Genomic DNA, 24,237 nt, shown 5'->3' on the forward strand with positions numbered 1-24,237 from the left:
GGAGTTTGAATCATGCTTGACTGGAGGACTCAAGGCCTGTTCAATATACCTTGACTCTATGCTAAGAATACGAATACAGGTAACCAACTGAGTGAATGATTTTTAGTGAAAGGTGACACCTGAAAACTTGGAAAGGATCCAGGATCATCAACTTATTTCAGAGAGCACATGGTCTGTAACCAGTTGGTACCAAGAGGTTTCAACAAGCTAGCTCCGTGTAATAGGAGCTTACTAAACTTAAGACGTATATTCAACAGTTCCCGCAAAAGGGAGCGAAGCAGCAGAGAGCATCAGCCACAATAAGCTTTCAGACTTATGCTAGCTTACTGTCAGGTACCGAAGTTTCTAAGTAAAAGATATAGGGGATTCTTTTAAAACAGCCTGGAGCCCGAAATAAAAGCGAAAAAGCAAGGTGTGTTGCTTTTACCTCTTCGTGTTGGGCTCCAGACGATTTTCATTTCCTAGGCGAAGGGAGGGACCCAATAGTTTTCATCTCCGCTCTGCTTTTCTCTTCTGTCTTGAAAGAAGAGTGCATTACGCCTGCATGGGATTTTCATGATGGCATAAACGAATGTATTCCTATGGAATACTTCTCAAATGAGCACCTTTTAAAGAGCAAGCTATTTGCATAGTAAATGCCATCTGCGAAGCGTAATTTGCGGCAGTGTTTACTTTCTCACAAGACAAGCATAACAATAAAGAGTAATGGCGACAACGCCTGGTTTTACTCTATACTTTTGCACTCCGCCTTGCAAAAATTGCACGCAGGGGATAACAGCATGTCAATACTATTGTTGGTGGTCGCCTGCATGCAATTTACATTTATTTTAAAATGACCGCCCCGCATGTGTTTTTGTCAGATGATTCAAGGAAGTAGCTTAAACTGTAAACTATAGGCTTTGCAGGTGAATGAAATGCACTATTCCCTCACACTACAAAGTAAAACAATACGACAAGTTGGTTGTAAAAACATCTCACTCCTCAAATTGCAAAAGTCCTTGTTTGTAAAATGTCAGTAAGCCCAACTCTGGCGAAGTATGTTCGACAGTTGTATTATAGCTATCACGCCCCTCTCGGGCAGCTGGATGGCGAGCCTGCTCTGCGATTTTTCAGGTAACCTTGTCCCTATGCTGAAACGTGGCTTCCCATCTCTCTTACACACCCTTATAAATCCAGACTATCCGAAGAGGGCAAGGCCAGCTCAACTGCCAGAATTCACAAAAAGGCATTCCTCTACGATCCCAAGGACAGAATCTGCGTTGTGAGGTTTAAAATTACCAGCTTCACCACGATTCAATTAAAAGGTAATACTCTATTTACTGTACCCATGGCAACGAAAGTCACTAAAAAATATACGCCATACACACGGACGCATAATGCGATTGGCTACGCTTGTTATTTTGCAGCAGGTCGTATAGACACGAAGCCGAGACCTTAATCTCAGCACAATTCTTTTTGGTTTCCTGCAGGATTACTGTGATGTCAACATCCGTTAGAATGCAGATAAGTACGGCCAAGATCGTTCTTGTATTTCAAATAGATGAGCAGATGGATTGGTGCGGTGCTTTTTACAAATTAAGAGATTATCAGTCATATCTTCTGGTTATGTCAACCGTGGGTGTGGGTCAGTCATGGAATGCATGGTAGTTTAGCACCAAACATACGTTTCCTCCATGTGAAAGAAAGAAACGTTGTAACCATAGAGAAATGTTTAGGCTTGTGACTTTCACAGGGAGTACCTGTTATGTGTATTTATTTTTATTTATAGAGTACTTTACATCAAAGTGCTGTAAAATAATACAGGGTGATACACAAAAAAGTGGGAGAAAAGTTTGACAATGAGTTTACATTAGGCAGGAGAGGATACCAAAATTGCCTATAGACGAGAACGAAATCTCTGCAGTGAGATGGATGAACGAATAGAAAGAGTACGATCATTACAATGAGGAGTAATTAGAGCTAAAGAAACAAGGAGGGACTCGGCCCAGGGTGGCTTTGGAACAGAAAGGTTAAAGTGTGATTGGGAGCGCAGGAGACTAGAGACGAAGGGGATTAAAAATAAAAATGTGGTGGCGCAAGACCGCAAAGACACTTAAAAAAACTTGCGTGATAAAGTGACAGACGGTGGGATTCAAGAGAGTTATGATTGCTAAAATGTGGATGCAAAATAGAACGACGAAGGCAGAAGACGACACGAATTGAAACGAGGTGCTACTTTGTAGGCAGGAAGGCCTATAAGTAAGGTACAGCAGTAGCAAGTCAAGAGAAGACATAAGTATACCAAAGCAGAGAAGTGTTTTGGTTACAGTGAAAGAAAGTAGAGGCGGATTTTACGAATCTCAAATAGTTGAAAAAAGCAGGTACAGTAATGGAAATATGGGAGAAGTTAAGAGGATTCAAAGAGGACACCAAGAATGCAGTGGGAATGAGAGAAGGAAACAATAGCGGGTGGGAAGGAGAGCCCAGATGAGGGAGGGGGGAAATGGAAGAAGAGGGGATAAAGAGTACTTCAGACTTGGAAGGATTTAGATGAGGTAGCGAGAGTGCATCCAAGTTTACATTTCGAGAAGAGTGACGGTTATCTGAGAAGGAAACAATGATTTGATAATCGTCAACATAGAAGTGTAATGAAGCCAAATTTGGCAACAACAGCAGGAAGAGCAGAGGTGTACAATGAAAAGAGGAGAGGACCAAGGACAGAGCCTTGATGAACTCCAAATTGGAGGGACAGTAGGTGCAACCCCAAAAGACTGCAAATGTGCAGTCAGAGAGGTAAAAAGGTAGAAAAGCCCACAAAGGAAGGTGTATTAAGGAGAGTAGGGCGAGCAATGGCATCAAAGGTGACTGGGATCAGAATGGAAGAGGGTTTACCCATGGTGGACCGATAGGAGAGAGTTGGTGACATAGAACAAAGCAGTTTCTAAAGAGTGAATAAAGCGGAATTGAGATGGGTGCAGAGGAAGAAGAGAGTGTTGATCAAGATAGGAGGAAACCAGAGAATAGACCACATACGTCATCCGGGAGGTCCCAATCTTTATCTCAGCCTTTCAGAAACCATGCATGAAGGCTGAGTGTCTTGACCTCTGGATGGAGAACCCGACCTTCCTCTTGCGAGGGAAGATCCTCTCTTTGTGGAAGACGTATTGGAGGGCAGATGGACATGTCCAGAAGGTCCGGGTACCACGTCCTCCTAGCCCGATCCGGTGCAATGGGGATCATGGTTTTCCCAAACTTTCTCAACCTCCTGATCACGTGCGGAATGACGGGTACTGAAGGCAACGCGTACAGGAGTGGAAACTCCCAGTCCACCACAAAAACGTCCCGAGAGCTCCTCTTGGAAATAATTCCCTTGAGCAAAACAGTTCACACTTCTGGTAGACACTGGTCGCGAACAGATAAACTTGAGGGGTTGCCCATAGGGTGAAGATCTCTTGAAGGACTTCCTGAGCTAGTTCCCACTTGTGGGAAACTGTTCTCTGTCTGCTCAGAGCGTCTGCCACCGTGATCTGCTCTCCGGCTAGGTGAAATGCTCATCGAGAGATTCCTTCTTGAATTGCCCAGAACCAGAGGTGCATTGCCTCTCTGCACAGTGGTAGTGACCCTAGACCACCTTTCATGTTGAGGTAGTACATGGCCACTGTGTTGTCCATTATCAGGACATTCTTTCCCCTTACAGACGTCAGGAAGGCCTTCAGCACTAGTACGATTGCCCTCAGCTCCAAAAGGCTGAGATGTAGTTTGGACTCCGATGGAGGCCAACGACCACCGATTGTCAGGTCGCTGGTGTGGGCTCCCCACCTCGTGAGTGAGGCGTCAGTCACTACCATTATCTCTGGCCATGGCTGCCAAAGAGACTCTCCCTTGAGAATGTAGTCTTTGCAAGCCCACCACAGAAGGTCCTGAACAACTCCGTTCGGAACTTGCAGCTGGTCTGACATTCCGCCTGAGAACTGGGACCACTGAGTCGAGAGCCCTTTGGAGGCATCTCATTCTCAGGCGAGCCTTTGGCACCAGGAAAATGCAGGATGCCATGAGACCGAGCAACCTCAGAAAATCAAAGGCCGGCGGATGCTGGGCACTCTAGAATTTGGTAACCATCTGCAGAATGTGTTGAGTCCTCTCCTCAGGTGGCGAGGCTTTCCCTGAGGAAGTATCCAGCACTGTGCCAATAATTTGGAATCTTTGGGATATTATCAAGTGAGACGTCTTGTAATTGAGAGAGAAGCCCAGTTTTTTAAGACAATGCCAGGTCACGCTGAGATGTTCCCGGGCCTGCTCAGGTGAACAAGTCCTGATCAGCCAATCGTCCAAGTAGGGGTAGACGTGAAACCCCCCTCGCTGCTGCCGCCACCACCGCCATCAACCGCAGGTACCTTTCTGTGCTTGAGATGGATTGGCACACGAAAGTAGGCATCCTGAAGGTCCACTGATATCAACCAGTCTTGGAGGTGGAGCGCCTGAAGGATCTGAGAAAGGAAAACCATCTTGAACTAGTCCTTCCTGAGGAGTTTGTTCAAGTTTCTTAAGTCCAAGATGGGTCTCACTACTCCATCCTTTTTGGGGATTAGAAAATATGGGGGGTACTAACACTTGTCCCTTTCCGCTACAGGTACATGTTCTATTGCACCTTTCTCTAGCATGGTCAAAATGTCCTGCACAAGGAGTGGATCCGGAATTTTGACAGTTGTTACCTGGTGGATGATCCCGAGGCCTTTTTTGAAAAGGAAGGCAGTAACTTTGGGCCACAGTTTCCAGTGCCCAAGCATCTGAAGTAATGCCCCGCCATTCGTTCAGATGAGTAAGTGACTCCCACAAGGGTCTTGAGGGTCAAAGACTCAGAGTGGTTTAGAGGCAGCAGTTGAAGGTAAGGCAGCTGCTGCTTGGGCTGATTAGCACCTCTCCCCCGTCCACCACAAAGGAATCTTCTCTGACCGGCTTGCCTTCTTCCTCTTGTAAAATGAGGAGTACAAATCGAAAGGACTTACCACTCCAGGAAGATGAGCACGATTAGGGCTGTCTAATGGCGGCGATAAGGGATTTAGCCGCCGCCTTTGAGGTCTGCAGCTTTTTAATCTGTTTTACTGACAAACAGCCTCGAGCCGTCAAAGGGCATGTTGAGTAATCTTGCTCGCAGCTCCGGTGCAAACCCAGACTTACACAACCATGAAAATCTTCATAACACTGTGCTAGCCGCCATGGTTCGGCTGATGCTGTCTGCAGTATCCAATCCTGACTGGACACTTTCACCCATTGCCTCCATACCATCCTTGCTGATTGCCAGGAAGCCGTCTCTTTCCTCTCCTTCAGGGATGTGGTCAGCCACCATAGCAACACAGTCCCACATGGTAAACGTAAATCTAGAAAAGGTTTAAGTCACATTTGTCGACTTCAATGCCATATTACCCGCAGAGAAAACTTTCCTCGCCCAGGCATCCACTCTCTTATCATCCGTGTCAGGAGGTATGGATGGATGGGTAAGCTGACTGCTTTGTAGATGTAGCAGCCTGAACCACCAAGCTTTTTGGTGTGGGATGCTTCGCGAGATACTCCGGGTCACTGTTGGATGGTCTGTACTTTCTTTGCAAATATTTTAATTACTGCAGCCGCAGTTTGTTGTCTCCCAATTTGCGGAGACCCTTTTCTGTAATGCCATGTGAAAGGGCAAAACTGGGTCTTTCAGAGGACCCGGGTCCAAGATGTCCGTCATGTCATCTTGCTCAAAAAATGGAGTGGGCCTACTCAATCCTAAAAATTCAATACCTTTCCCAGAAGATTTCTGTATGACAAATCAGCCTGCTCAGTAGGGTCTGGTTTACCAAACTAATTCTGGCGAGGTATCTAAACCACTGGCTGACTGAAGGTTATTGTATAAACCTCTTAGCTTGGACTCATCAGATATTAATTCCACTGGCACATTAGGGATGCCAAACAGTAGTCCAAAAGGTGGTGTATTGTCATCAGAGGGAGGTGCTTCCTCATATATGGGTGACAGACAAAATAGTCCTTTTTAGGTAAAGGTTTGTAAACCTTTTCCTGTACCACTACAGGCTTCGACAATGTCGAAGTAGTCGTTGACGATGGTTTCTTAATCGGTGCCGATATATCGGCGACTTTGGTTTCGGCGTTGATGGCTCCGATGCCGAGGGGGTCGGCAAAGGCGTCCACGTTTGACGTCTTGCGCTTCTTTGACGGTACTCTCTATGGGCTAGGTTCCTGATTGGAACCCTTGATTTTTCATCAGATTGAGACCTTTCTCGATGCAAAACCGGCTTCAAGCTCAGTTTTGAAGATTTAGGGCCTCATTACGAGGTGGGCGGTAAGGGATTACCGGCACCTGTAAGGGCACCGGTGCCGGTAATCCCTTACCGCCCTACGAGTTCCCTTTTGCGGGTCCGCCCTTAACGCCTGGTTTTACCGGGCATTAAGGACGGGACCCGCAAAGGGACTTTGGGGCTAATAACAGTACCGCAATTTGCGGTACAGTTATTAGCGCCTTCCCCATTCCCATTGAGCCTTAAGGGGGCTCAAATGGGAATGGGGAAGGGCCCTGGTGAATGGGGAATTACCGCCCCCGCCAACCTTGGAATGGGGCGGTAATAGCTCCATTCACAAGGGCTGAGTCGGTAAGGATTTGGAGGCAGCCATGGCGCTAATAGTGCCATGCTTACCTCCAAATTCCTAATGAGGCCCTTAGTCTTCAACTTCTCCTTGTCATCCTTATGCGGAGCCACTTGGGCATGGCTCTTCTGCTTGTCCTTCGAGGGGGTCGAGGCCACATTCTCGAAGACTTGCAGCATTTCACTACGAACTGCGTGCCATTTTGCAGGGAAATCTGATTTCGTAGGACACCCGATTACCTCAATTGGGGAATCACTGGAGCTCAAAGGTGCCCTATGACACCTCTTGGCCGTCTTCGAAAAAGACAGACACGATCGACTTCTCAATCGAGACGTTTTTCATTTTCTGCATCGGGAAGAATTCCTTGACTCATCGTCTTTACTGATCTCTTCGAAGGTGACTTCGAAGCTAACCTCCCCACTGCCAGTTTACCTTTTCACTCCTTGAGAGCCTTCTTGGTCATCGCCTGACAGGAGCCACAGTCGGCGGTACGGTGCCCGGAACCCAAACACCACAGACATACGCAGTGGGGGGTCAGTGATCGACATATTCGACCAGCAGTCTTGGCACTTCTTAAAGCCCGTCTTGGGCGTCGATGGAGTCAATGAAGAAGACATTTGCAAATGAAAATCACTATTTTCACTGAAGCGTGCCATCAATCTCTCGAAGCATTAGCTCGGGAAAATCGGAACTGAAGCCAATGGGTGCTGCATACGCTACTTATACTGATGACGTCGAACGGAGGCCCACGAGGGACATCAACTCGACAACACTGAAAGATTAAAGAATATCGAGACTTAATACCACATAATTGTAACGCTCACCTGGTATCCACGGGAATCTCACTCAGCCTGTTCTGACCTCTTACGACCTCAAACCCTTCCCTGGAGGCCATTCGACTGGAGACTGGGCCTGAAACACAGGATTGGTAGAGTTTAACTCCCTATTGTCTGTGTGCTTGAACCTCTTCTTCCCCGGGGTCCAACCCGTCCCTTTGATCCACAGCTCACCTTGATATCTTGGATAGTGTGCTCTCCGTCCTGCTTTCATTGCAGGGGCGCGTTGATTGATGCAGGCTCGTTGCTGCCTGGTTACTTCACTGGCAATAGTCCGACAGGTAAGTAGAAGGAGTCTTTTGAACAGTTCTCTACCTTAATTCCTTTCCTTCCTTAGATGATGGCCGGCGTCCGGGGATGGCAGCGTGCTGCTGAGATGAGTAGCGCTGAAGGTGAGTGAGAGCGCGCTGCAGCCCTTTCGTATTTGTATTGAACTGAGTTCTTTTCCTGTGTCTTAGGTGCCGCAACATTTTCAGCGTGGATGCCGGTTATGAACAAATGCGGTGAGTAAGCGCGGTATGTGGCGCCTCTAGATGTTTCCACGCTAACTTGGAGGGTCTTTTCCCTCTTGCAGATGGATGAGAAGTTCCGGAGACACAGTTCCCCCAGAGCGGCTGGGATTCAGGTAAGCGTTTGAAGCTCGTACAGTATTTAAAAACAAGCAAAGGTTTGCAGAATGCTTACTAATGCCTTTTTTCTGTTCTTTTCCCTTAGGAAGCAGCGTGCCGGCATGGGAATGACACCGCCGAAGATGCCCGCAGAACAGAAGGAGTGATGAATGATGGGCAGAAGCGCCGCAAGGTAAGGCTGTTCCTAACAGTGTTCTTATGCTTGCAGGAGCTGAGCGCAGAAGAAAGATGCAGGCCTACTGGAGACCGATCCGAACGCGGTGAGTGTCACGCTGCAGGTGCAGAAAACACAAAGCATGTTTCTCAGCCTGGGCGTGGCTTAAATAGTCTCTGGGTATCCTAGGTGTCTCTGGGCTGAACCACACCACATCCAAAAGAGTAGGCTGCACATGCAGTTCTGGGAACCGAAATATGTGGGGGCATCCATCTTGTCCCCATCAATGCACTACAAGTCCAATCCCCCATGCTATCCTATGGGAGTGAGCAAGTCTGGTGCCACAAGCGCCAAGTCTGACTCCAAGTGGGTCTTTGGAGGGATGGAGAGGCCCTCGAGGGCCATGTAGGTGATTGTTGCCTGGCTCCAGCTTGACATCTTGGAGGGCTGGGGACATGAGGGGCAGGAATCATGACAATAATAGAAATACACCAGTCACAAGGTGAAAGTATAATGTACATTTATTAACAGGCAGCTGTCTGGCTCTCAACACCCCGCAATATGTGCAAGCAGACACCGTGAGATGAGAGTGTGCTGGACATTTCAAAAACACAAGTATTTATGCAGATTTTCCACAATCCCAGACACATTGTCCAGCCCCTCGTGTAATACATTTATCTAGGGTTCATAGCCTTTCCACATAACTAATACATGCTCAAACATCTTTACATAGTTGGTTGTTTACCTTTAAACATTTCACATGTTTTCCAAAAAGAAGACACAAAGATAACATTCCTTATTTTAGTCGCTTATATTTGCCTATCATTTGTTCTTGAGCTTAAAGTCAGTTTAGTTTCAAGGAGCGAAAAAGATTTCTGCAAGAAGAGCATGCTCAACTATTCATCATTCTACTTTGCTGTTTGAACAGGGAGGGCACTATTGGAACAGATGGTATCTAAATTAATGATTAGTACGGCTTTTTGTTTAATTCCAAGGTTTCTCAGTGTAGGACAAACAATCCACTTTGGCAGCTTCAACATTGTTATCTACGTTGACATCATGGAAACAGTACAAAGTTAATTTTGCTCTGCTGGAGCCAAAACACAATTCTAAACATGGGACAGAAAGTAAAAGGCGATCAAAATGGCGGCTAACTCAAAATGCCGGCGTAGTGAGCCTGTTTCAGGTTAATTCAATGCAATTTATAGTCGATGTGAATGTGCTTAGGCCAATCGTTTACTATCAGGAGGTGTTCATGCAAAATATACTTTTACAAACCCTCCTTTTGGCCTAAGCCAAGAGCATTAATCAAACATTAGCATCATTCGAAAACCATGCATCATCATCAGAATATCCTGAATCGCCATCTTCAAAAACATTGATCGCCATGTACTCTTTTATGGTGGTATCCTGCATTACCAAGGCATTAGTAATTTTTCCAGGCATATGTGTCTTAGGTTCTAATTTACCAACCGCTTGTGCACAACTGCCCCCCCATCATGGAACAAATGACAGGAAGACACTGTATGCAACAACAGAAAAACAGTACAATGCCAAGCATCGCCATTAGGACTGCAAAGGTTTTCCAGCCTCAAGATTGTAACAAGTCCCAGAACCATGTGCCAATATCCCAGTTTCCCTCTGGAACGTGCGATTCCGTACATAAGGTGTGCAATTTCTTAATTGCCTTAAAGATGGTGGGGGACGAATCGGGTACAAAAACACAACACGCGGATCCCACCATTTTGCCCACCCCATCACGCTCAGCTATAATGATGTCTAGCACCATCCTATTTTGGAGAGCCACGAATCTAATAGCCTTTTGCTATAGTGTCACGTTATATAGGATGTCAGTAGTTTCATTAATGTTTTTTTCTAAAACCCTTGCCAATTTTCCAATATCTTGAGAGCTTATTATCTGCCCCCAAAATGGCACAAAGGATTTAGCAACGTCACCCAGAATCTGTGAGGGAGTGTCACCATCCTCATCCCGCCTGGAACGAGGTCTAGAAACTTCAGCAGTAGTGGCAACATATACACCTGGTAACAGAATTCCTAAATAACAAGCACCCTCCCAGTCTCTTGGCAACCATGGATATGCCTCATTACCGCAAACAAAAAAAACAGGATCTCCTACGTACAGAGGTCTAGCCTCATTGGTTAGTAAAGCAGTATTCGTACATCCCTCAAATGTACCCATTGATTGGTAACCCTCTCTTCGTATGCAAAATGGACCAGAGTTTGGACTATGGTTAATGGTATAGGAAGGAGGCATGGCATCCCTATTACCTACGTGAGCCATTTTAAAAGTAATCATTGATTGGAAAAGGTCTGGATATTCTATCAGAAGGCCTAATAGAAGCAACATTTAGCTTGCTCCTATTTGCAAATAGAGAACATCCTAAAGGTGCTAAAACTAATTTTTCAAACTCGTTAAGATTAGTCCCATCAAAATTCCCAGTGACGCTATTGTTCCATCGACCAAAGAATAATGCCCTAAGTGAAGCATAACAAGTAGTAGTTAGAGGGAGAGGATGTATATACCAGCCCAATACCCTTTTCCCATGTTGTGGCAGATGTGAACATATCCAACAATTGGTCTTATTCAGAATGGTATGTGTGGCGTTCATGATCATCAAGAGGGTGTTTGTGATAACCCCCTCTATGTTGGAGGTCTCGAGGACGAAGAGTGTGCAAATGCACATATGGTGGAGAAACTGGCAGTTGGCAATAAAATATCAAGCGGAGGTGCACCCTCCAGATACCAAAACCCGAATGCTGTTATTGTGATCAGTACCCATTTGATCCTCGAGGACCATAGACCTTGATGGGCGGATTCATCATCAGCAAAACGATCAGTATCCTTATTAGTACGAGTGGGCCCTGAAATAGGCATAGTTTCTCAGCATCCGTCAAGAAGCCTCAGTGTTAGGCTTTTTTAGTTCATCGGTGGGTGGCACCTGACCACGTGGCCTATCTTGATTGAAGGTAACTTTGCCGGCCCCTGCCTCTTATTGTATGCCGCAGAGAAATGACAAGGGACTGGCTCAACGTTGGTTTCTTGTGGGTACAGAAACCTAGCGGCACTTTCCTATTCTATTTACATGAATGTAATGTCAGCAGGCCCTAAATCTAAATCCTGTTCTGTGGTCGCAGATTGTACCTTGAAATTCCAGGTACGGAATGATCAGTGAACAAAGCGGTGTTTCCTGAAGAAGGCGAATAAGCAGAAACAAGGTCTATCGACGGTGAAGAAGCAACAATCTCCCCAGGCCTCACGGGCTCAGGAAGAATTTTCATGGCACCCTCGGTGTCGTGTCGCTAAAAAGCAGGCTCGTTATGAGCATCAGGATCATCAATTCCCTTCTACTCCCCTTTGTCATAGGGCAGAGGAAAAGAAATCCTCTTCAAATGCATCGCATGGATACAGCGTTTCTTTCCGGTCACTCGTACTGCAGTTTGCGTAGCCAAAAGGATACGATGTGGTCCTTTCCAACGAGGTGCAAGACAGGTGCCCCTCTCGAAATATTTCACCAAGACCCACTGACGAGGTCAAGTTGGTGACATGGACCCTAATATTTTACAGGGAGGGCTGCTCGTACCGGTTGGTGAATCAAAATCAAGTTTTGTGTCAACTGATCACAATAGTCAGGCAAAAGCAGGTATTCAATATCTTTCAACTGCTTGGGTCTCAGAGTATTCCATACACTGGCTGGTCTCCCCATGACAATCTCATAGGGGGGGAGCCCTGTCTGATTGTGCGGGTGTCCGCATTAATAGTAAGGCTATTGGCAAAACGTCAGGCCATTTCAGATTGCTCGGTGCACACACTTTAGCGATTTTGTTCTTCAGAATTCAGTTATGACGTTCCACAAGGCCGGCACTCTGAGCATGTCTGGTCGAGTGGAACCGTTTATCAATCTGTAACCCCACACATACTTGCAGGATGACAGCAGCGATAAATTGCGAGCCATTATCGGACCAAATTACTCTCGGCAAGCATGGTCTTTGCCGTTGACATTGCTGTGGCGTCTTTCAGTGGGAAAGCCTCAACCCATGAAAGCCTCAAACCATCTACTAAAGGCACAGATCACAACCAAGACATATTTATAGTTTTGGCAACGTTCCATTTTGATTTCCTTGAGATGGATCACCTCAAAAGGCATGAAGGGGGTACCAAAACTGCCCTTTGGTGTCGGTTTTCCCGTCCCAATGTTATGTCGTAAACAGATCATTCAACTCTGGACTAAACATTCAGCGGTTTTCTGGATATTAGTGTTATACCAGACGGGATCCAATTGTTGTCAAATATATTTAGCACATGTGTGTTGGGCCATGAGCCATGGTGACCAAAGAGTCCGAATTGTGGTGACATCAGGAAGCTCTGGAACAATCACCTTATTAATTGCGCGCAAATCAATAATAAAATGAAAAGGAATCGCATTATCCCCTTTCTTATAGACTGGTCAAATCGGACTATTACACACACTCCCCACAATTTCTTCAATTACACCTCGGTGTAGGAAATGAGAAAATACTTTTCAAAGTCTCTTCACCTGTAAAAGTGTGACAACATTGTCATTAACTGCCCATAAACATGTGGGACCCTTATTCAATTCAGTTGGTAAAGGCATAGACAAAAATTGTGGAACGGTAGTTTGTTGGGGCGAAATCTTTAAGTACACTCCACGTGGAGAACAGTAAATCACAAAATTCAATTTCTTTAATAAATTCAATCCCAACAAATCTTCGCAACAATTTGTCGTCAATAGAAATGGACAAAAATCAATGAATGGTCCCAGTGAAATTTGTACTGGCCGAGAGACCGGACTAATCACTGGCGTACCAGAGAACCCTACAAAAATGTTGGTCTACCAAGACAGTAGAATATCTGGAACCCGGAATGATCACTTCTGTGCTCCTGTATTTATCAAGAAGAGATGCTCCGAATTCCCCACCCTCATTTCTGCGTAGGGCCCTTTCTGATCGATAGTAATAGGTACCGGTTCCAGACACTGCTTCGGGCTGTAGATCGTCATATGCAAAATCCTCAGAAAAATAGACATTCAAAGGATTATCAAAAATATTCCCACTAATAACACTCTGTTGCTGATTATCTTGTGATGGTGTCTGTTGGTTCTGTGCAAACTGATTCTACCAGGATCCCCTATCCCAGCACGGCCTCTGGATCGTCTACCCATGGCACCATACGTGCTATTCGTGCTATTTGATCTCTGCTGTAGGATCGGGCATTGTGCTCGCCAATGACCCTCCTGTCTACAATATGCACACTGGTTTGTGTGTACGGGACCCATTTGTGCGAAACCCTGTGGTATAAATTGGCCTCTGAACTGTGTATTCCCACCTCTGGCTCCTCGAGCTATCTGCTGCAATAACATTATAGTCTTCAGGTCTCCTTTCTTCTTTTCCTCCTTCTCCTTCTCTGTATTAACCCTATTTTCATAATATTGAGCCACGTGTAACACTTCAGATTGCGATTTCACTTGCAGCACTCTCAGAAGTCATAATCTGATTGGATTTCAAGCAATAATCCACGCACAAACGTATCAACGAACAGCCTCTTTCCTGGCTCTGTACTTAAATCTTGACCACTAAAATCTGAAAATACTTGCTCAAATCTGTTGAAATACTCAGTTGCACCCTCTGACTTCCCTTGCATGCAAGCCGTAAGATTATCCCATATGACTTTTTTCAGAAACCAGAGTTTTTAATTTAGTCACTATTTTATCTGGTAACATCAGTATGACCTGTGGCGGTTTCTCACCAGCATTCCTCTCCCCATCGACTCGTACAAAGGCATCCCATGTATCGCCCATCCCTGCCTGATCATCTACAGTTCTAATCTGCTTCCACAAAACAGAAGGAAGGATCACAGGAAACAACAAATCTATATCACCCAGTGTGAAAACAGTCGAATGCAAGGCAGATTCAATTTCTTTATAAAAATCCTGTTGGATTCTTCCTAATATCTGGAATTGATTAATTGATTGCCTAATGGTATTCACTTCCTGTCTAGAAAACGGGACATGAACAAACTGACACATAATGTGTTTCTATAGTAGTGGCAGGTGTTCCTGCTGCAGCATTAGCTGGAATCTCTACTTTCGGAACAAATGCCAGAGGAACCTCCCTCATTGGCAATTGTAAAGTAAGCACATCTGAACGTCTATTAAGCAACAAGGCTAAATCAAGTGACAGAGGTCAATGCAGTATCGGGCAAAAATGATCTTTTATAAATAACGATCAAATCTGTGGGACAACATTCCTTTCTCTTCATAAATTCATTTTGTAAATATTCAAACATCACCTGTAACACTTTCCTTTGCATTGCCAGAGCATACTGACTAAACGTGTCGTGCACTTCAATGGGAGAAATTGAAACATCTGAAATCCATCTAAGAGCGTCTCTTGTGCAAATGCGTATTTCTTAACTCATTGGTTTCAATGGAGGAAGAATTCGCTTCTGCACATATGAAGCTTGCCGTTCATTATCATCCATCTCATCTTTCTGTAATCGATCTAGCTCCCTTTTCAACTCAAATACCTTCCCTGCATGCTCATATACTTTCTCTGCAATGTGTCCCTTGAGCGGGCAAGATCATTCAAATCCCTCAACCTCTGTGGGACATTCATGCCCGTCAAATCACTCCATATATCAACTAATGACGTTCCCATCCGTTCTATCAACATATTCTGTTCAGGAATACCCCCTTGGTCAGAAATTGCAACTAAAACAGCCGATTCATCACCCTATTCTATGTACTTCTGAGCCCACGTATATAATTCTCTCTTTCTGTCTTTAGATATTGTGCCACGAGTCACTATTCTTGGATCAGCTCCCGCCCCTTCAACCAATACAGGTGGAGCAGAACCACCTGGAAAAAAGTTCATACAAATCTTGTACAATAGGTAGCAGAGGCAATACCGCTGGCGGTGCAGACGGAATTATGGGGACGCAACTGTTGGCACGGGTGGAGTTGCAGGAGGAGGAACAACAACGGAGGGAGGCACTGTCATGATCTCTGCTTCCAAAAGGTCAGGGTTTTCCCAACTCCCTTGGAAGCAGATCCATAACCCAGGTTCCGAGTGCCAACCAGTCCCAATTGGGACCTTTTGGACCCAGTCCTGGCGCCAGTGGCACCAGGCTCATAAATATGCCCAGTCCCAGCGCTGGAAGCGCCGGGCTCATAATGCTTGGGTGGACTTACCTGCAGCAGACCATGCTGCTTACTTGCCTGCCAGTTGAGCCTCTGATCCTCTTCTGTTTGGAACTACTTTTCCTGTTGGGTGGGGCAGGAGCCACTCCCTAGATTCAGAACACTGGAACTCTTCTGGAAAGCAGGAACTCTTTTCTTACCTAGGCGTGGCTGTGGAAGGAGACACCTAAGCACTACAGGAGGCTATTTAACCACACCCGATGGATAAATCTTGCTTTGCGTTATTCTGCATCCTCTGCAGCAGAACGCTCATCGTGTCTTCTGCATCTGATCCTGGGCCTAAGGAAAAAGGCTTACCATCCTGAATCCAGTCTTCAGCAACACCTATAAAGACAAGAAAGAACAGGTTAGCATTACGGTCTTCAGTGACAGTTCTTCACTTACCTGGTCCATCGGCTGTCACCAACGCCTCGCGCTGCATTCCGGCATCTGAAAGACAAAGGCTTACCTACTCTTCGCACGCTCCGGAGGCCTTCGGCGCTGCATCCCGCATCTGAAAGACAAAACAAGGTGCGTTTAAAGACATTGGGGAACTTTAATACTCACGTGCCATTACTCCTTTCCACATCTAACCCAGTGGGTATTCCGGCACCCTGCAGCCGCTCCGAACTTGTACCTGCAAAATAAAAAGACAGTTAGAGCGCATCGTGAAGCAGGCAACAAGCGCTTACTTACGTGCTTCCAGGCGCTTCTATTCATTACACGGGCTCCATCTTCAACTCACTTCAGCCCGTCATCCGCCATCGCCGGAACCCTGCAAAACAAGAGACATCATTACTAAAGACTTTAAAGACATTAGAATTACTCGAAACTTACCGTTCGTGCAGTAAACGACGGACAGCAGTCCACTGAAGTCAAGAGGCCTGCTCCCCTTATCCAGTGAAGAAACTGGTTACAGCACCCTGCCCCGAGGCAGATGGAGTATTTGAAACAAAATGGTGGCGTCCTGCCACATACATTTACGTCAGTTTGCATTATAATTTCCTGCAAATATTATCTCATTTGTCATGCTGAATATCAGAAACACTGTATACTCGTGATTATAAGAGATATAAGTACAAAAGGAACCCCAAGTTTGACTTTTAGCTTATTTATTTGACTAAGGTCAAAACAAAAAGGTAGAGCAAGGGTTCAGTTTCCCTTAATATTTAGTGCTTTTTATAAAACAACACTAGCATCTAGGTTGGCAAACATGTTCGAGATGGAGTGAAACAGAAAGCAAATTCTAGACATAATTCACAAACTTATTGTACATAGTCATAACATTGTTAGTGCATGAGCATAAGAGCAAGACAGTTATTTCAGCAATTATGAGACAATACATAGGTGTGAGTCATGAACTGGAGTTAGGTTTTCACATAGATCATCCTGGTAGTTGTTCCCAAGCTGCATTGGATTATTTTGAGGGAGGTAACCAAGTCTTTGGCCTACGTCTAGATGTTGATCAGGTGGTGTGAGGGGACCGGCATGTCTGAGCCAGAGGGGGTGTGGTCCCGTGACGTTTCGGCGGGAAGCGCCTTCTTCAAGGGAAAAACCCAGTCTCCCTGCATGGGGGAATCAGATGGGAAAGGATTTAATGTAAATCGGGCATTATTGTGTTGTTGTAAAAACACAACAGGATATTAGCATGGCATACAAACAAAAACAAATAGATTTAATTGAGATTAAAATGCCCCCCCGGCAGGTTTAAAATAAATACTCAGACTTGTGGCTTGTGCTATCCAGTAACTGACCTGAATGTGTTAGAAATGGGAATGGGATTCAACTTCCATTGGCGTGGATTTGAGAAAAGTGGCCTGGGACAGAGTTTTAAGGCAAACACTGTTCTGTGCCTGAAAGATAGAGAAAGAGAGAAAAAGGAACATACATGTAGTAAGCGTCAGTGCTGTTGCTCAAATATGCCACTGGTGGCCTAAAAACAAAACTGTGTGTGCGGATCAACTGTTAAAGAAATCCGCATCACAGATAGCAAGCTTAAAGTTACCTATATCTGTAAGATGGTAATTTTTAGGCAACCTCGGGGCGTGCAGAAGTGCTGTGGGCCAGAGCCAGGACGCTTGCAGAGACAGGAGGCTATTTTCGTCACCCGCTTGCAACGGAAAAATAAGGAGGCTGCACGTACCACGTTGTGGATGCTGAGTCACCCACTGTATAGAAAAAGAGGGGAAGAAACGAAGACACGGTTAGGTGGCTGGCCGTCCTAAATGACGTGTAGTGAGCCCTGTCACCGTTGCGTCCCTGCCCGAAGGCAGCAACGGCCCCATTAACTGGGGTGGGGGTGGGGGGGTGGGTTGGGTTTTTTTTGGGCCGCAGCATTACCTGATACAAATAGGGTCCTAGCAGTAAGTAGGATCGTTGTGCGGCGGCAGGATGTATCAACTGGAGCGCGCTGTGTCAGCGATGGAATGCTACGCTGTAGCTAGCATTTAGAAAATGGAGCTGTGTGTCGATAGGTACTGCGCATGCGTACAGCATAGAACCGGGCTCCTGCGCAAGTGCGAGTGTGGAGTGTCCCTGGTATCGCGCATGGGCAGAGATGACAGCAAAGTGGTTGTCAAAGAGGAGACAAGGAATGCTTATTCTCTTGCGTCCGTGGCTTCTGTCTATGGAGACCTGGACAGTGTATTTGTAGCGGATTGTGGGCGCATCGAATTTGCCATCGGAAGTGGCTATAGGTCAGTGAAGGCGTGCCCCGTTCTTAGGGAGCGTCTCATATCAAGAACGAGGCACGCCTTCACTGACCTATAGCCACTTCCGATGGCAAATTCGATGCGCCCACAATCCGCTACAAATACACTGTCCAGGTCTCCATAGACAGAAGCCACGGACGCAAGAGAATAAGCATTCCTTGTCTCCTCTTTGACAACCACTTTGCTGTCATCTCTGCCCATGCGCGATACCAGGGACACTCCACACTCGCACATGCGCAGGAGCCCGGTTCTATGCTGTACGCATGCGCAGTACCTATCGACACACAGCTCCATTTTCTAAATGCTAGCTACAGCGTAGCATTCCATCGCTGACACAGCGCGCTCCAGGTGATACATCCTGCCGCCGCACAACGATCCTACTTACTGCTAGGACCCCATTTGTATCAGGTAATGCTGCGGCCCAAAAAAACCCCAACCCCCCCCCCACCCCAGCTAATGGGGCCGTCGCTGCCTTCGGGCAGGGACGCAACGGTGACAGGGCTCACTACACGTCATTTAGGACGGCCAGCCACCTAACCGTGTCTTCGTTTCTTCCCCTCTTTTTCTATACAGTGGGTGACTCAGCATCCACAACGTGGTACGTGCAGCCTCCTTATTTTTCCGTTGCAAGCGGGTGACGAAAATAGCCTCCTGTCCCTGCAAGCGTCTTGGCTCTGGCCCGCAGCACTTCTGCACGCCCCGAGGTCGCCTAAAAATTACCATCTTACAGATATAGGTAACTTTAAGCTTGCTATCTGTGATGCGGATTTCTTTAACAGTTGATCCGCACACACAGTTTTGGTTTTTGGCCACCAGTGGCATATTTGAGCAACAGCACTGACGCTTACTACATGTATGTTCCTTTTTCTCTCTTTCTCTATCTTTCAGGCACAGAACAGTGTTTGCCTTAAAACTCTGTCCCAGGCCACTTTTCTCAAATCCACGCCAATGGAAGTTGAATCCCATTCCCATTTCTAACACATTCAGGTCAGTTACTGGATAGCACAAGCCACAAGTCTGAGTATTTATTTTAAACCTGCCGGGGGGCATTTTAATCTCAATTAAATCTATTTGTTTTTGTTTGTATGCCATGCTAATATCCTGTTGTGTTTTTACAACAACACAATAATGCCCGATTTACATTAAATCCTTTCCCATCTGATTCCCCCATGCAGGGAGACTGGGTTTTTCCCTTGAAGAAGGCGCTTCCCGCCGAAACGTCACGGGACCACACCCCCTCTGGCTCAGACATGCCGGTCCCCTCACACCACCTGATCAACATCTAGACGTAGGCCAAAGACTTGGTTACCTCCCTCAAAATAATCCAAAACAGCTTGGAAACAACTACCAGGATGATCTATGTGAAAACCTAACTCCAGTTCATGACTCACACCTATGTATTGTCTTGATCATAATTGCTGAAATGACTGTCTTGCTCTTATGCTCATGCACTAACAATGTTATGACTATGTACAATAAGTTTGTGAATTATGTCTAGAATTTGCTTTCTGTTTCACTCCATCTCGAACATGTTTGCCAACCTAGAGGCAAGTGTTGTTTTGTAAAAAGCACTAAATATTAAGGGAAACTGAACCCTTGCTCTACCTTTTTGTTTTGACCTTAGTCAAATAAATAAGCTAAAAGTCAAACTTGGGGTTCCTTTTGAACTTATATCTCTTATAATCATGAGTATACAGTGTTTCTGATATTCAGCATGACAAATGAGATAATATTTGCAGGAAATTATAATGCAAACTGACGTAAATGTATGTGGCAGGACGCCACCATTTTGTTTCAAATACTTGTAGCTCTGAAGTCCTACCACTTGCTTTGAGCAGTCCCTCCTGTTACCCGAGGCAGATGGAGAGCACAGCGTTCACTTACCTAAGGTGAGAGCGTTAACCTTTGGGGTTCTACAGGAGAAGAGAAAGGGAAGAAGAGAGACATTCAATAACCCAGTTCCTTAATCCCATATTTTCTATCTGCAGACATCTTACCCTTCGAGTCAGACATACAGTGCACAGAGGTCCAGCCCAAAGAGCCAGCCGTGTGTTACACATCACCTTTGAAGATACGGTATATGCCCAGTCAAGACCGGCGCCTCTACGGGAATCAGGTGAGCGTTACAGGCACATAAGGAGGTGGTGCCGTTGAAACAGTTTTACGTTCAATAATTTATTAATTAACTCGTCTGATGTATGAAAATCCTGAGCGGGTTATATCTTTTGCACATCTAGTTGGAAAGCCCTATCCATACCTCTAATGGATTCTGACCGTTTCTGCTGATCAAGCAATAATGCTTTCTCAGCATTCATCATGTGTCTACGTGTATGCTTTTCTCTACTTTTGAGTTGCTGCATAGCTTCCTTTCTCCACTCTTTAACTGCATCAAATGATGCAGGCGTAGCCTCCTCAACAATACAGATTCTAAATGCTCTAGGTGGGCAATTTCAAAACTATCATAAACTGGTCACCGAAGTTCAGAAACATGTCTGGTCCGTCTGTGCCAAATTTCATTAAATACGATAGCTCCCAGGCCATACTTAAAGTATATTAAATAAGCCGGCGACCCTTCGGGTGGCGCCGGTTGGCCTTGTTTCAAAGATTGTCTTTCCCTGCAGAATAACACCCTGAAACAGGATGACAATTTCCCAGACATAGTTAAATTGCAATCTTACCTGGCTACATTTGTTTCTGCAGAGACAACACTTGCAACAAATATCAGGATTTTTTTTTTTTTTTTTTTATTATTGAATATAGTTGAAGTTACATCAACTTTTTCAATTTACAATTTATAAAACATAGAAAAATCCATTAACATCAAATCCAAGTAACACAAGTATTCATAAAGGTTTAAAAGATGCTAAAATATCAACATACACATTTTATTTATTTATTTATTTTTTTCTTTCAAAGAGGGATAAGCAAGACAAAGCAAAGAACTCTTAATTTCATTCCATGTTCAAGGCTTTTAAAAGGATATTTAGGAATCGGGGTACGACTCACCTGATTTCAATCCAAGGGTCCAACCGGACATAAAATCGCAGTGGCTGCTGTTTTTTTTAACAAACAGGCCTCGATACGGGGACCCTCGTCATGATGTCCTACTAAACGCTGCTCACCGTCCAGGGATCGGACGTGCAGTACTGCAGAGGAATCGCTTCTCACTTTGCAGGGACCCCTGTCACTCTCTGATCCCGGTCCGGTAGCCTCGTCTTCGTCTAGCGATGTGACATCAATCTTGAGGGTCCCTATTCGGGTGCCATCTGAAAGATTAAAGAATATCAAGGCCTAATACCACGTAATAGAAATACACCAGTCACGAGATCAAAGTATAATTATTATACATTTATTAACAGGCAGCTGTCTGGCTCTCAACACCCCGCAATGTGTGCAAGCAGTCACTGAGATGAGAGAGTGCTGGACATTTCAAAAACACGTATTTATACAGATTTTCCACACATCGTCCAGCCCCTCTTTGTGTAATACATTTACCGGGGGTCCATAGCCTTTCCACATAACTAATACATGTTCAAACATCTTTACATAGTTCATTTCACATGTTTTCCAACCAGAAGACACAAAGGTAACATTCCGTATTTTACTTGCTTATATTCGTCTACCATTTGTTCTTGAGCTTAAACTCAGTTTAGTTTCAAGGAGCGAAAACAACGATTTCTGCAAGAAGAGTGTTATAATGAGTGTCTTCCCTCCTGTGTCTTCCCTCTCTCCATTTACCTCCCTGGAAGTGGTGATGTCAGTGGAATGAGGTGATGTCACTATGTTTAGAGTGTTGTCATCTGAATGTGTGTTCCATGGGGAGCAGTTGGAGATAGAGAGCTGGCTGGCAAGGATGTGCCGGTTTCCTGCTGTGTACTTAACTAATAAACCCATATAACTTACCTGATGACAATACATTGTTACACTGGTGACGAGGATGGGATCATGTCGAGGAGGGGACAGCAGCTGATCAGGACACCGCCCTCCAAGTGTCCACATCCTGGGAAGCAGCCAGCTATGCAGCTCTGGAGGTCCGGACCAGAGTCTGCAGTTCAACAGGCCAGGTGGTGTTGAACAAGAGGAAGTGGCTCCTGAAACATCTCGAGCGGGAACCTGGACTGTCTGAGTGCTCTAAGGTGTTCCTTCCAGCATGTAGCAGGGGTTTGTTAGCAGGGTTGCCCTTGGGACTAGAGCCAGTTGTTGGAGCACCTAAGGAGGCGTTCTCAGTGCCATGAGGACCAGAGGCACACAGCAATCTCCGTGGTTGGTTGTCCGCCATCTGTAGCAGGGACCACGAAGTGTAGGTCCTTGGGTCCAGTGCTGGAGTGGAGTGTGCTGGTATCGGCGTGTGGGCAGCATGGATGAAAAGGCAATATGTTGTTGTCTGTACGAAGTCACCGCTGTGGAGCGGAAAATTAAAGGTGCCGGAGTAGAGGGGATGGCAAACAGTGTTACCAGTGTGACGTCCGTCTGGAGGCCCGGATCTTCCGCTGCCATGTTGGCATTATCGGATGTGCAGGGTCGCCGAAATGGAGGAGGTAAACGATGCGCCCCTCTGGTGCTGATATGGAGAATGATTACGTTGAGGGGTCGTGCATGTTCCTTGGTTCCGAGCGTTGGAACGTTGCAGCGTGCGCGGCGTCCAGGACGCGTAGGCTGCGCTCCGACATAATTTCCCTCACTCAGGAAGTGAAATTATTTTGTTCAACCTCCGTACCAACTTGGTGCAGATCGGCTGTCCGGGTGTTTGTGGACTGCCGGGAGCAGACTCTGCACAAGGTACTGTTGCGTATCGTGAGGGAGGATGTCATGGTGCAGAGTCCTCCCTAGTGCAGGGAGTGAGGACAGCATTGCGGACGATGGTCTTTCCGCAATAACTGTGGCAGTAAAACAGCGTTGGAATAATTCCATTTTGGTGGCCTAGAGCATGAAGGACCATTATGGAATATAGTATTGTTAATTTGCAGCTGTTGGGTCAGTGTGCGTGAAGTGGTGTATTTGTGTTGTGGCCCCTATGTTAGGAAATGTTCCGTGTTTGGCCAGTATGGGTGTGAACATGGGTGTGAATGTTCATGTTGTGGCCTCCTTGGTGCTACGTTTATTGCTAAATGATGTTGTGTTTTAACATGTTTTTCTTACAGGAGGGGTTCGGAAGTGGCGTCGGAGGATCTGTTATTCGTGAAGTGATGGATACGTTTGGTTTTATTGTTCTCGGTATTTGAACAGGCCGTTTTTGCTCCAGGATTTGTGGGACTTACGGACCGATGTACATTGGGAACTTGGTTTTCATTAAACCTGCATTGCGTTTTTTTTTGTTGCCATTTACGCTCTGTGACAATTTTCCCAAATCCCGTTTTCAAGTAGAGAAGCGTTTACAATATAGCTCACGCCAGTGTGTGAAGAATCCTGCAATTATTGTGGTGTTATGTCCTTTGAACATTTGCCATTGATTTAAGAGCTCCAGTGATATTTTCATGTATTGTGTGTCTTTTGTTGAGGTGTGAGTGTGGGAGCGAGTGCACATATTGGTTGTGCGCATGTTGGTTGTGCGCATGTTGTGGCGCGTGTGTGGTAACCACCACAGTAGCCTAGAGGTGCTAGGGGTCCCACTTTAGGGTGGTGTGTGCCATGTTGTTTTGGTGGGTGTGACCAGCGTGGCAGCCAGTTGGTGCTGGGGTCCCACGTTACGAGGTGGTATACTTAGTTTGGCAGGGACTAGAGGTCCTGTGGTTGTAGAGGTGTTTTGTGGCAGGGACTAGGGATCCCGGGGTTGTAGAGGTACCTTGTATTTGGCGGGGACAAGGGGTCCCGCAGAGTGTAGTGGTGTCTGTGTGGCAGGGACTAGGGGTCCTGTGGGTGTAGAGGTGTTTTGTGTGGCAGGTACTAGTGGTCCCTTGGTGTTAGGGTGGTGTCTAGCTTGCACCGTGATATAGGAGACTTTGTAGATCCTTTTGGTGAGCTTGTGCGTTGTTTCACAGGGACTGGATTTGCATAGTATTTTCAGGTTAGGTTGTGGTCCGAGTTAATGTGTTCCCTGATTTAGGGTGTTTTGGCAACTGATGTTGTTAGTTG

At 45.8% G+C, this 24,237-nt stretch overlaps 1 protein-coding gene across 4 annotated transcripts in view; it reads right to left on the bottom strand.

Annotated features, from left to right (window-relative positions):
* The window catches only part of WRAP73 (WD repeat containing, antisense to TP73), a 1,098,908-nt gene that overhangs the window by 727,231 nt on the left and 347,440 nt on the right, over nt 1–24,237 (bottom strand). The window lies entirely within an intron of this gene.

The sequence above is a fragment of the Ambystoma mexicanum genome, chromosome 8, assembly GCF_040938575.1.
Source record: "Ambystoma mexicanum isolate Mex_15411 chromosome 8, UKY_AmexF1_1, whole genome shotgun sequence".
Classification (NCBI taxonomy): Eukaryota; Metazoa; Chordata; class Amphibia; order Caudata; family Ambystomatidae; genus Ambystoma; species Ambystoma mexicanum.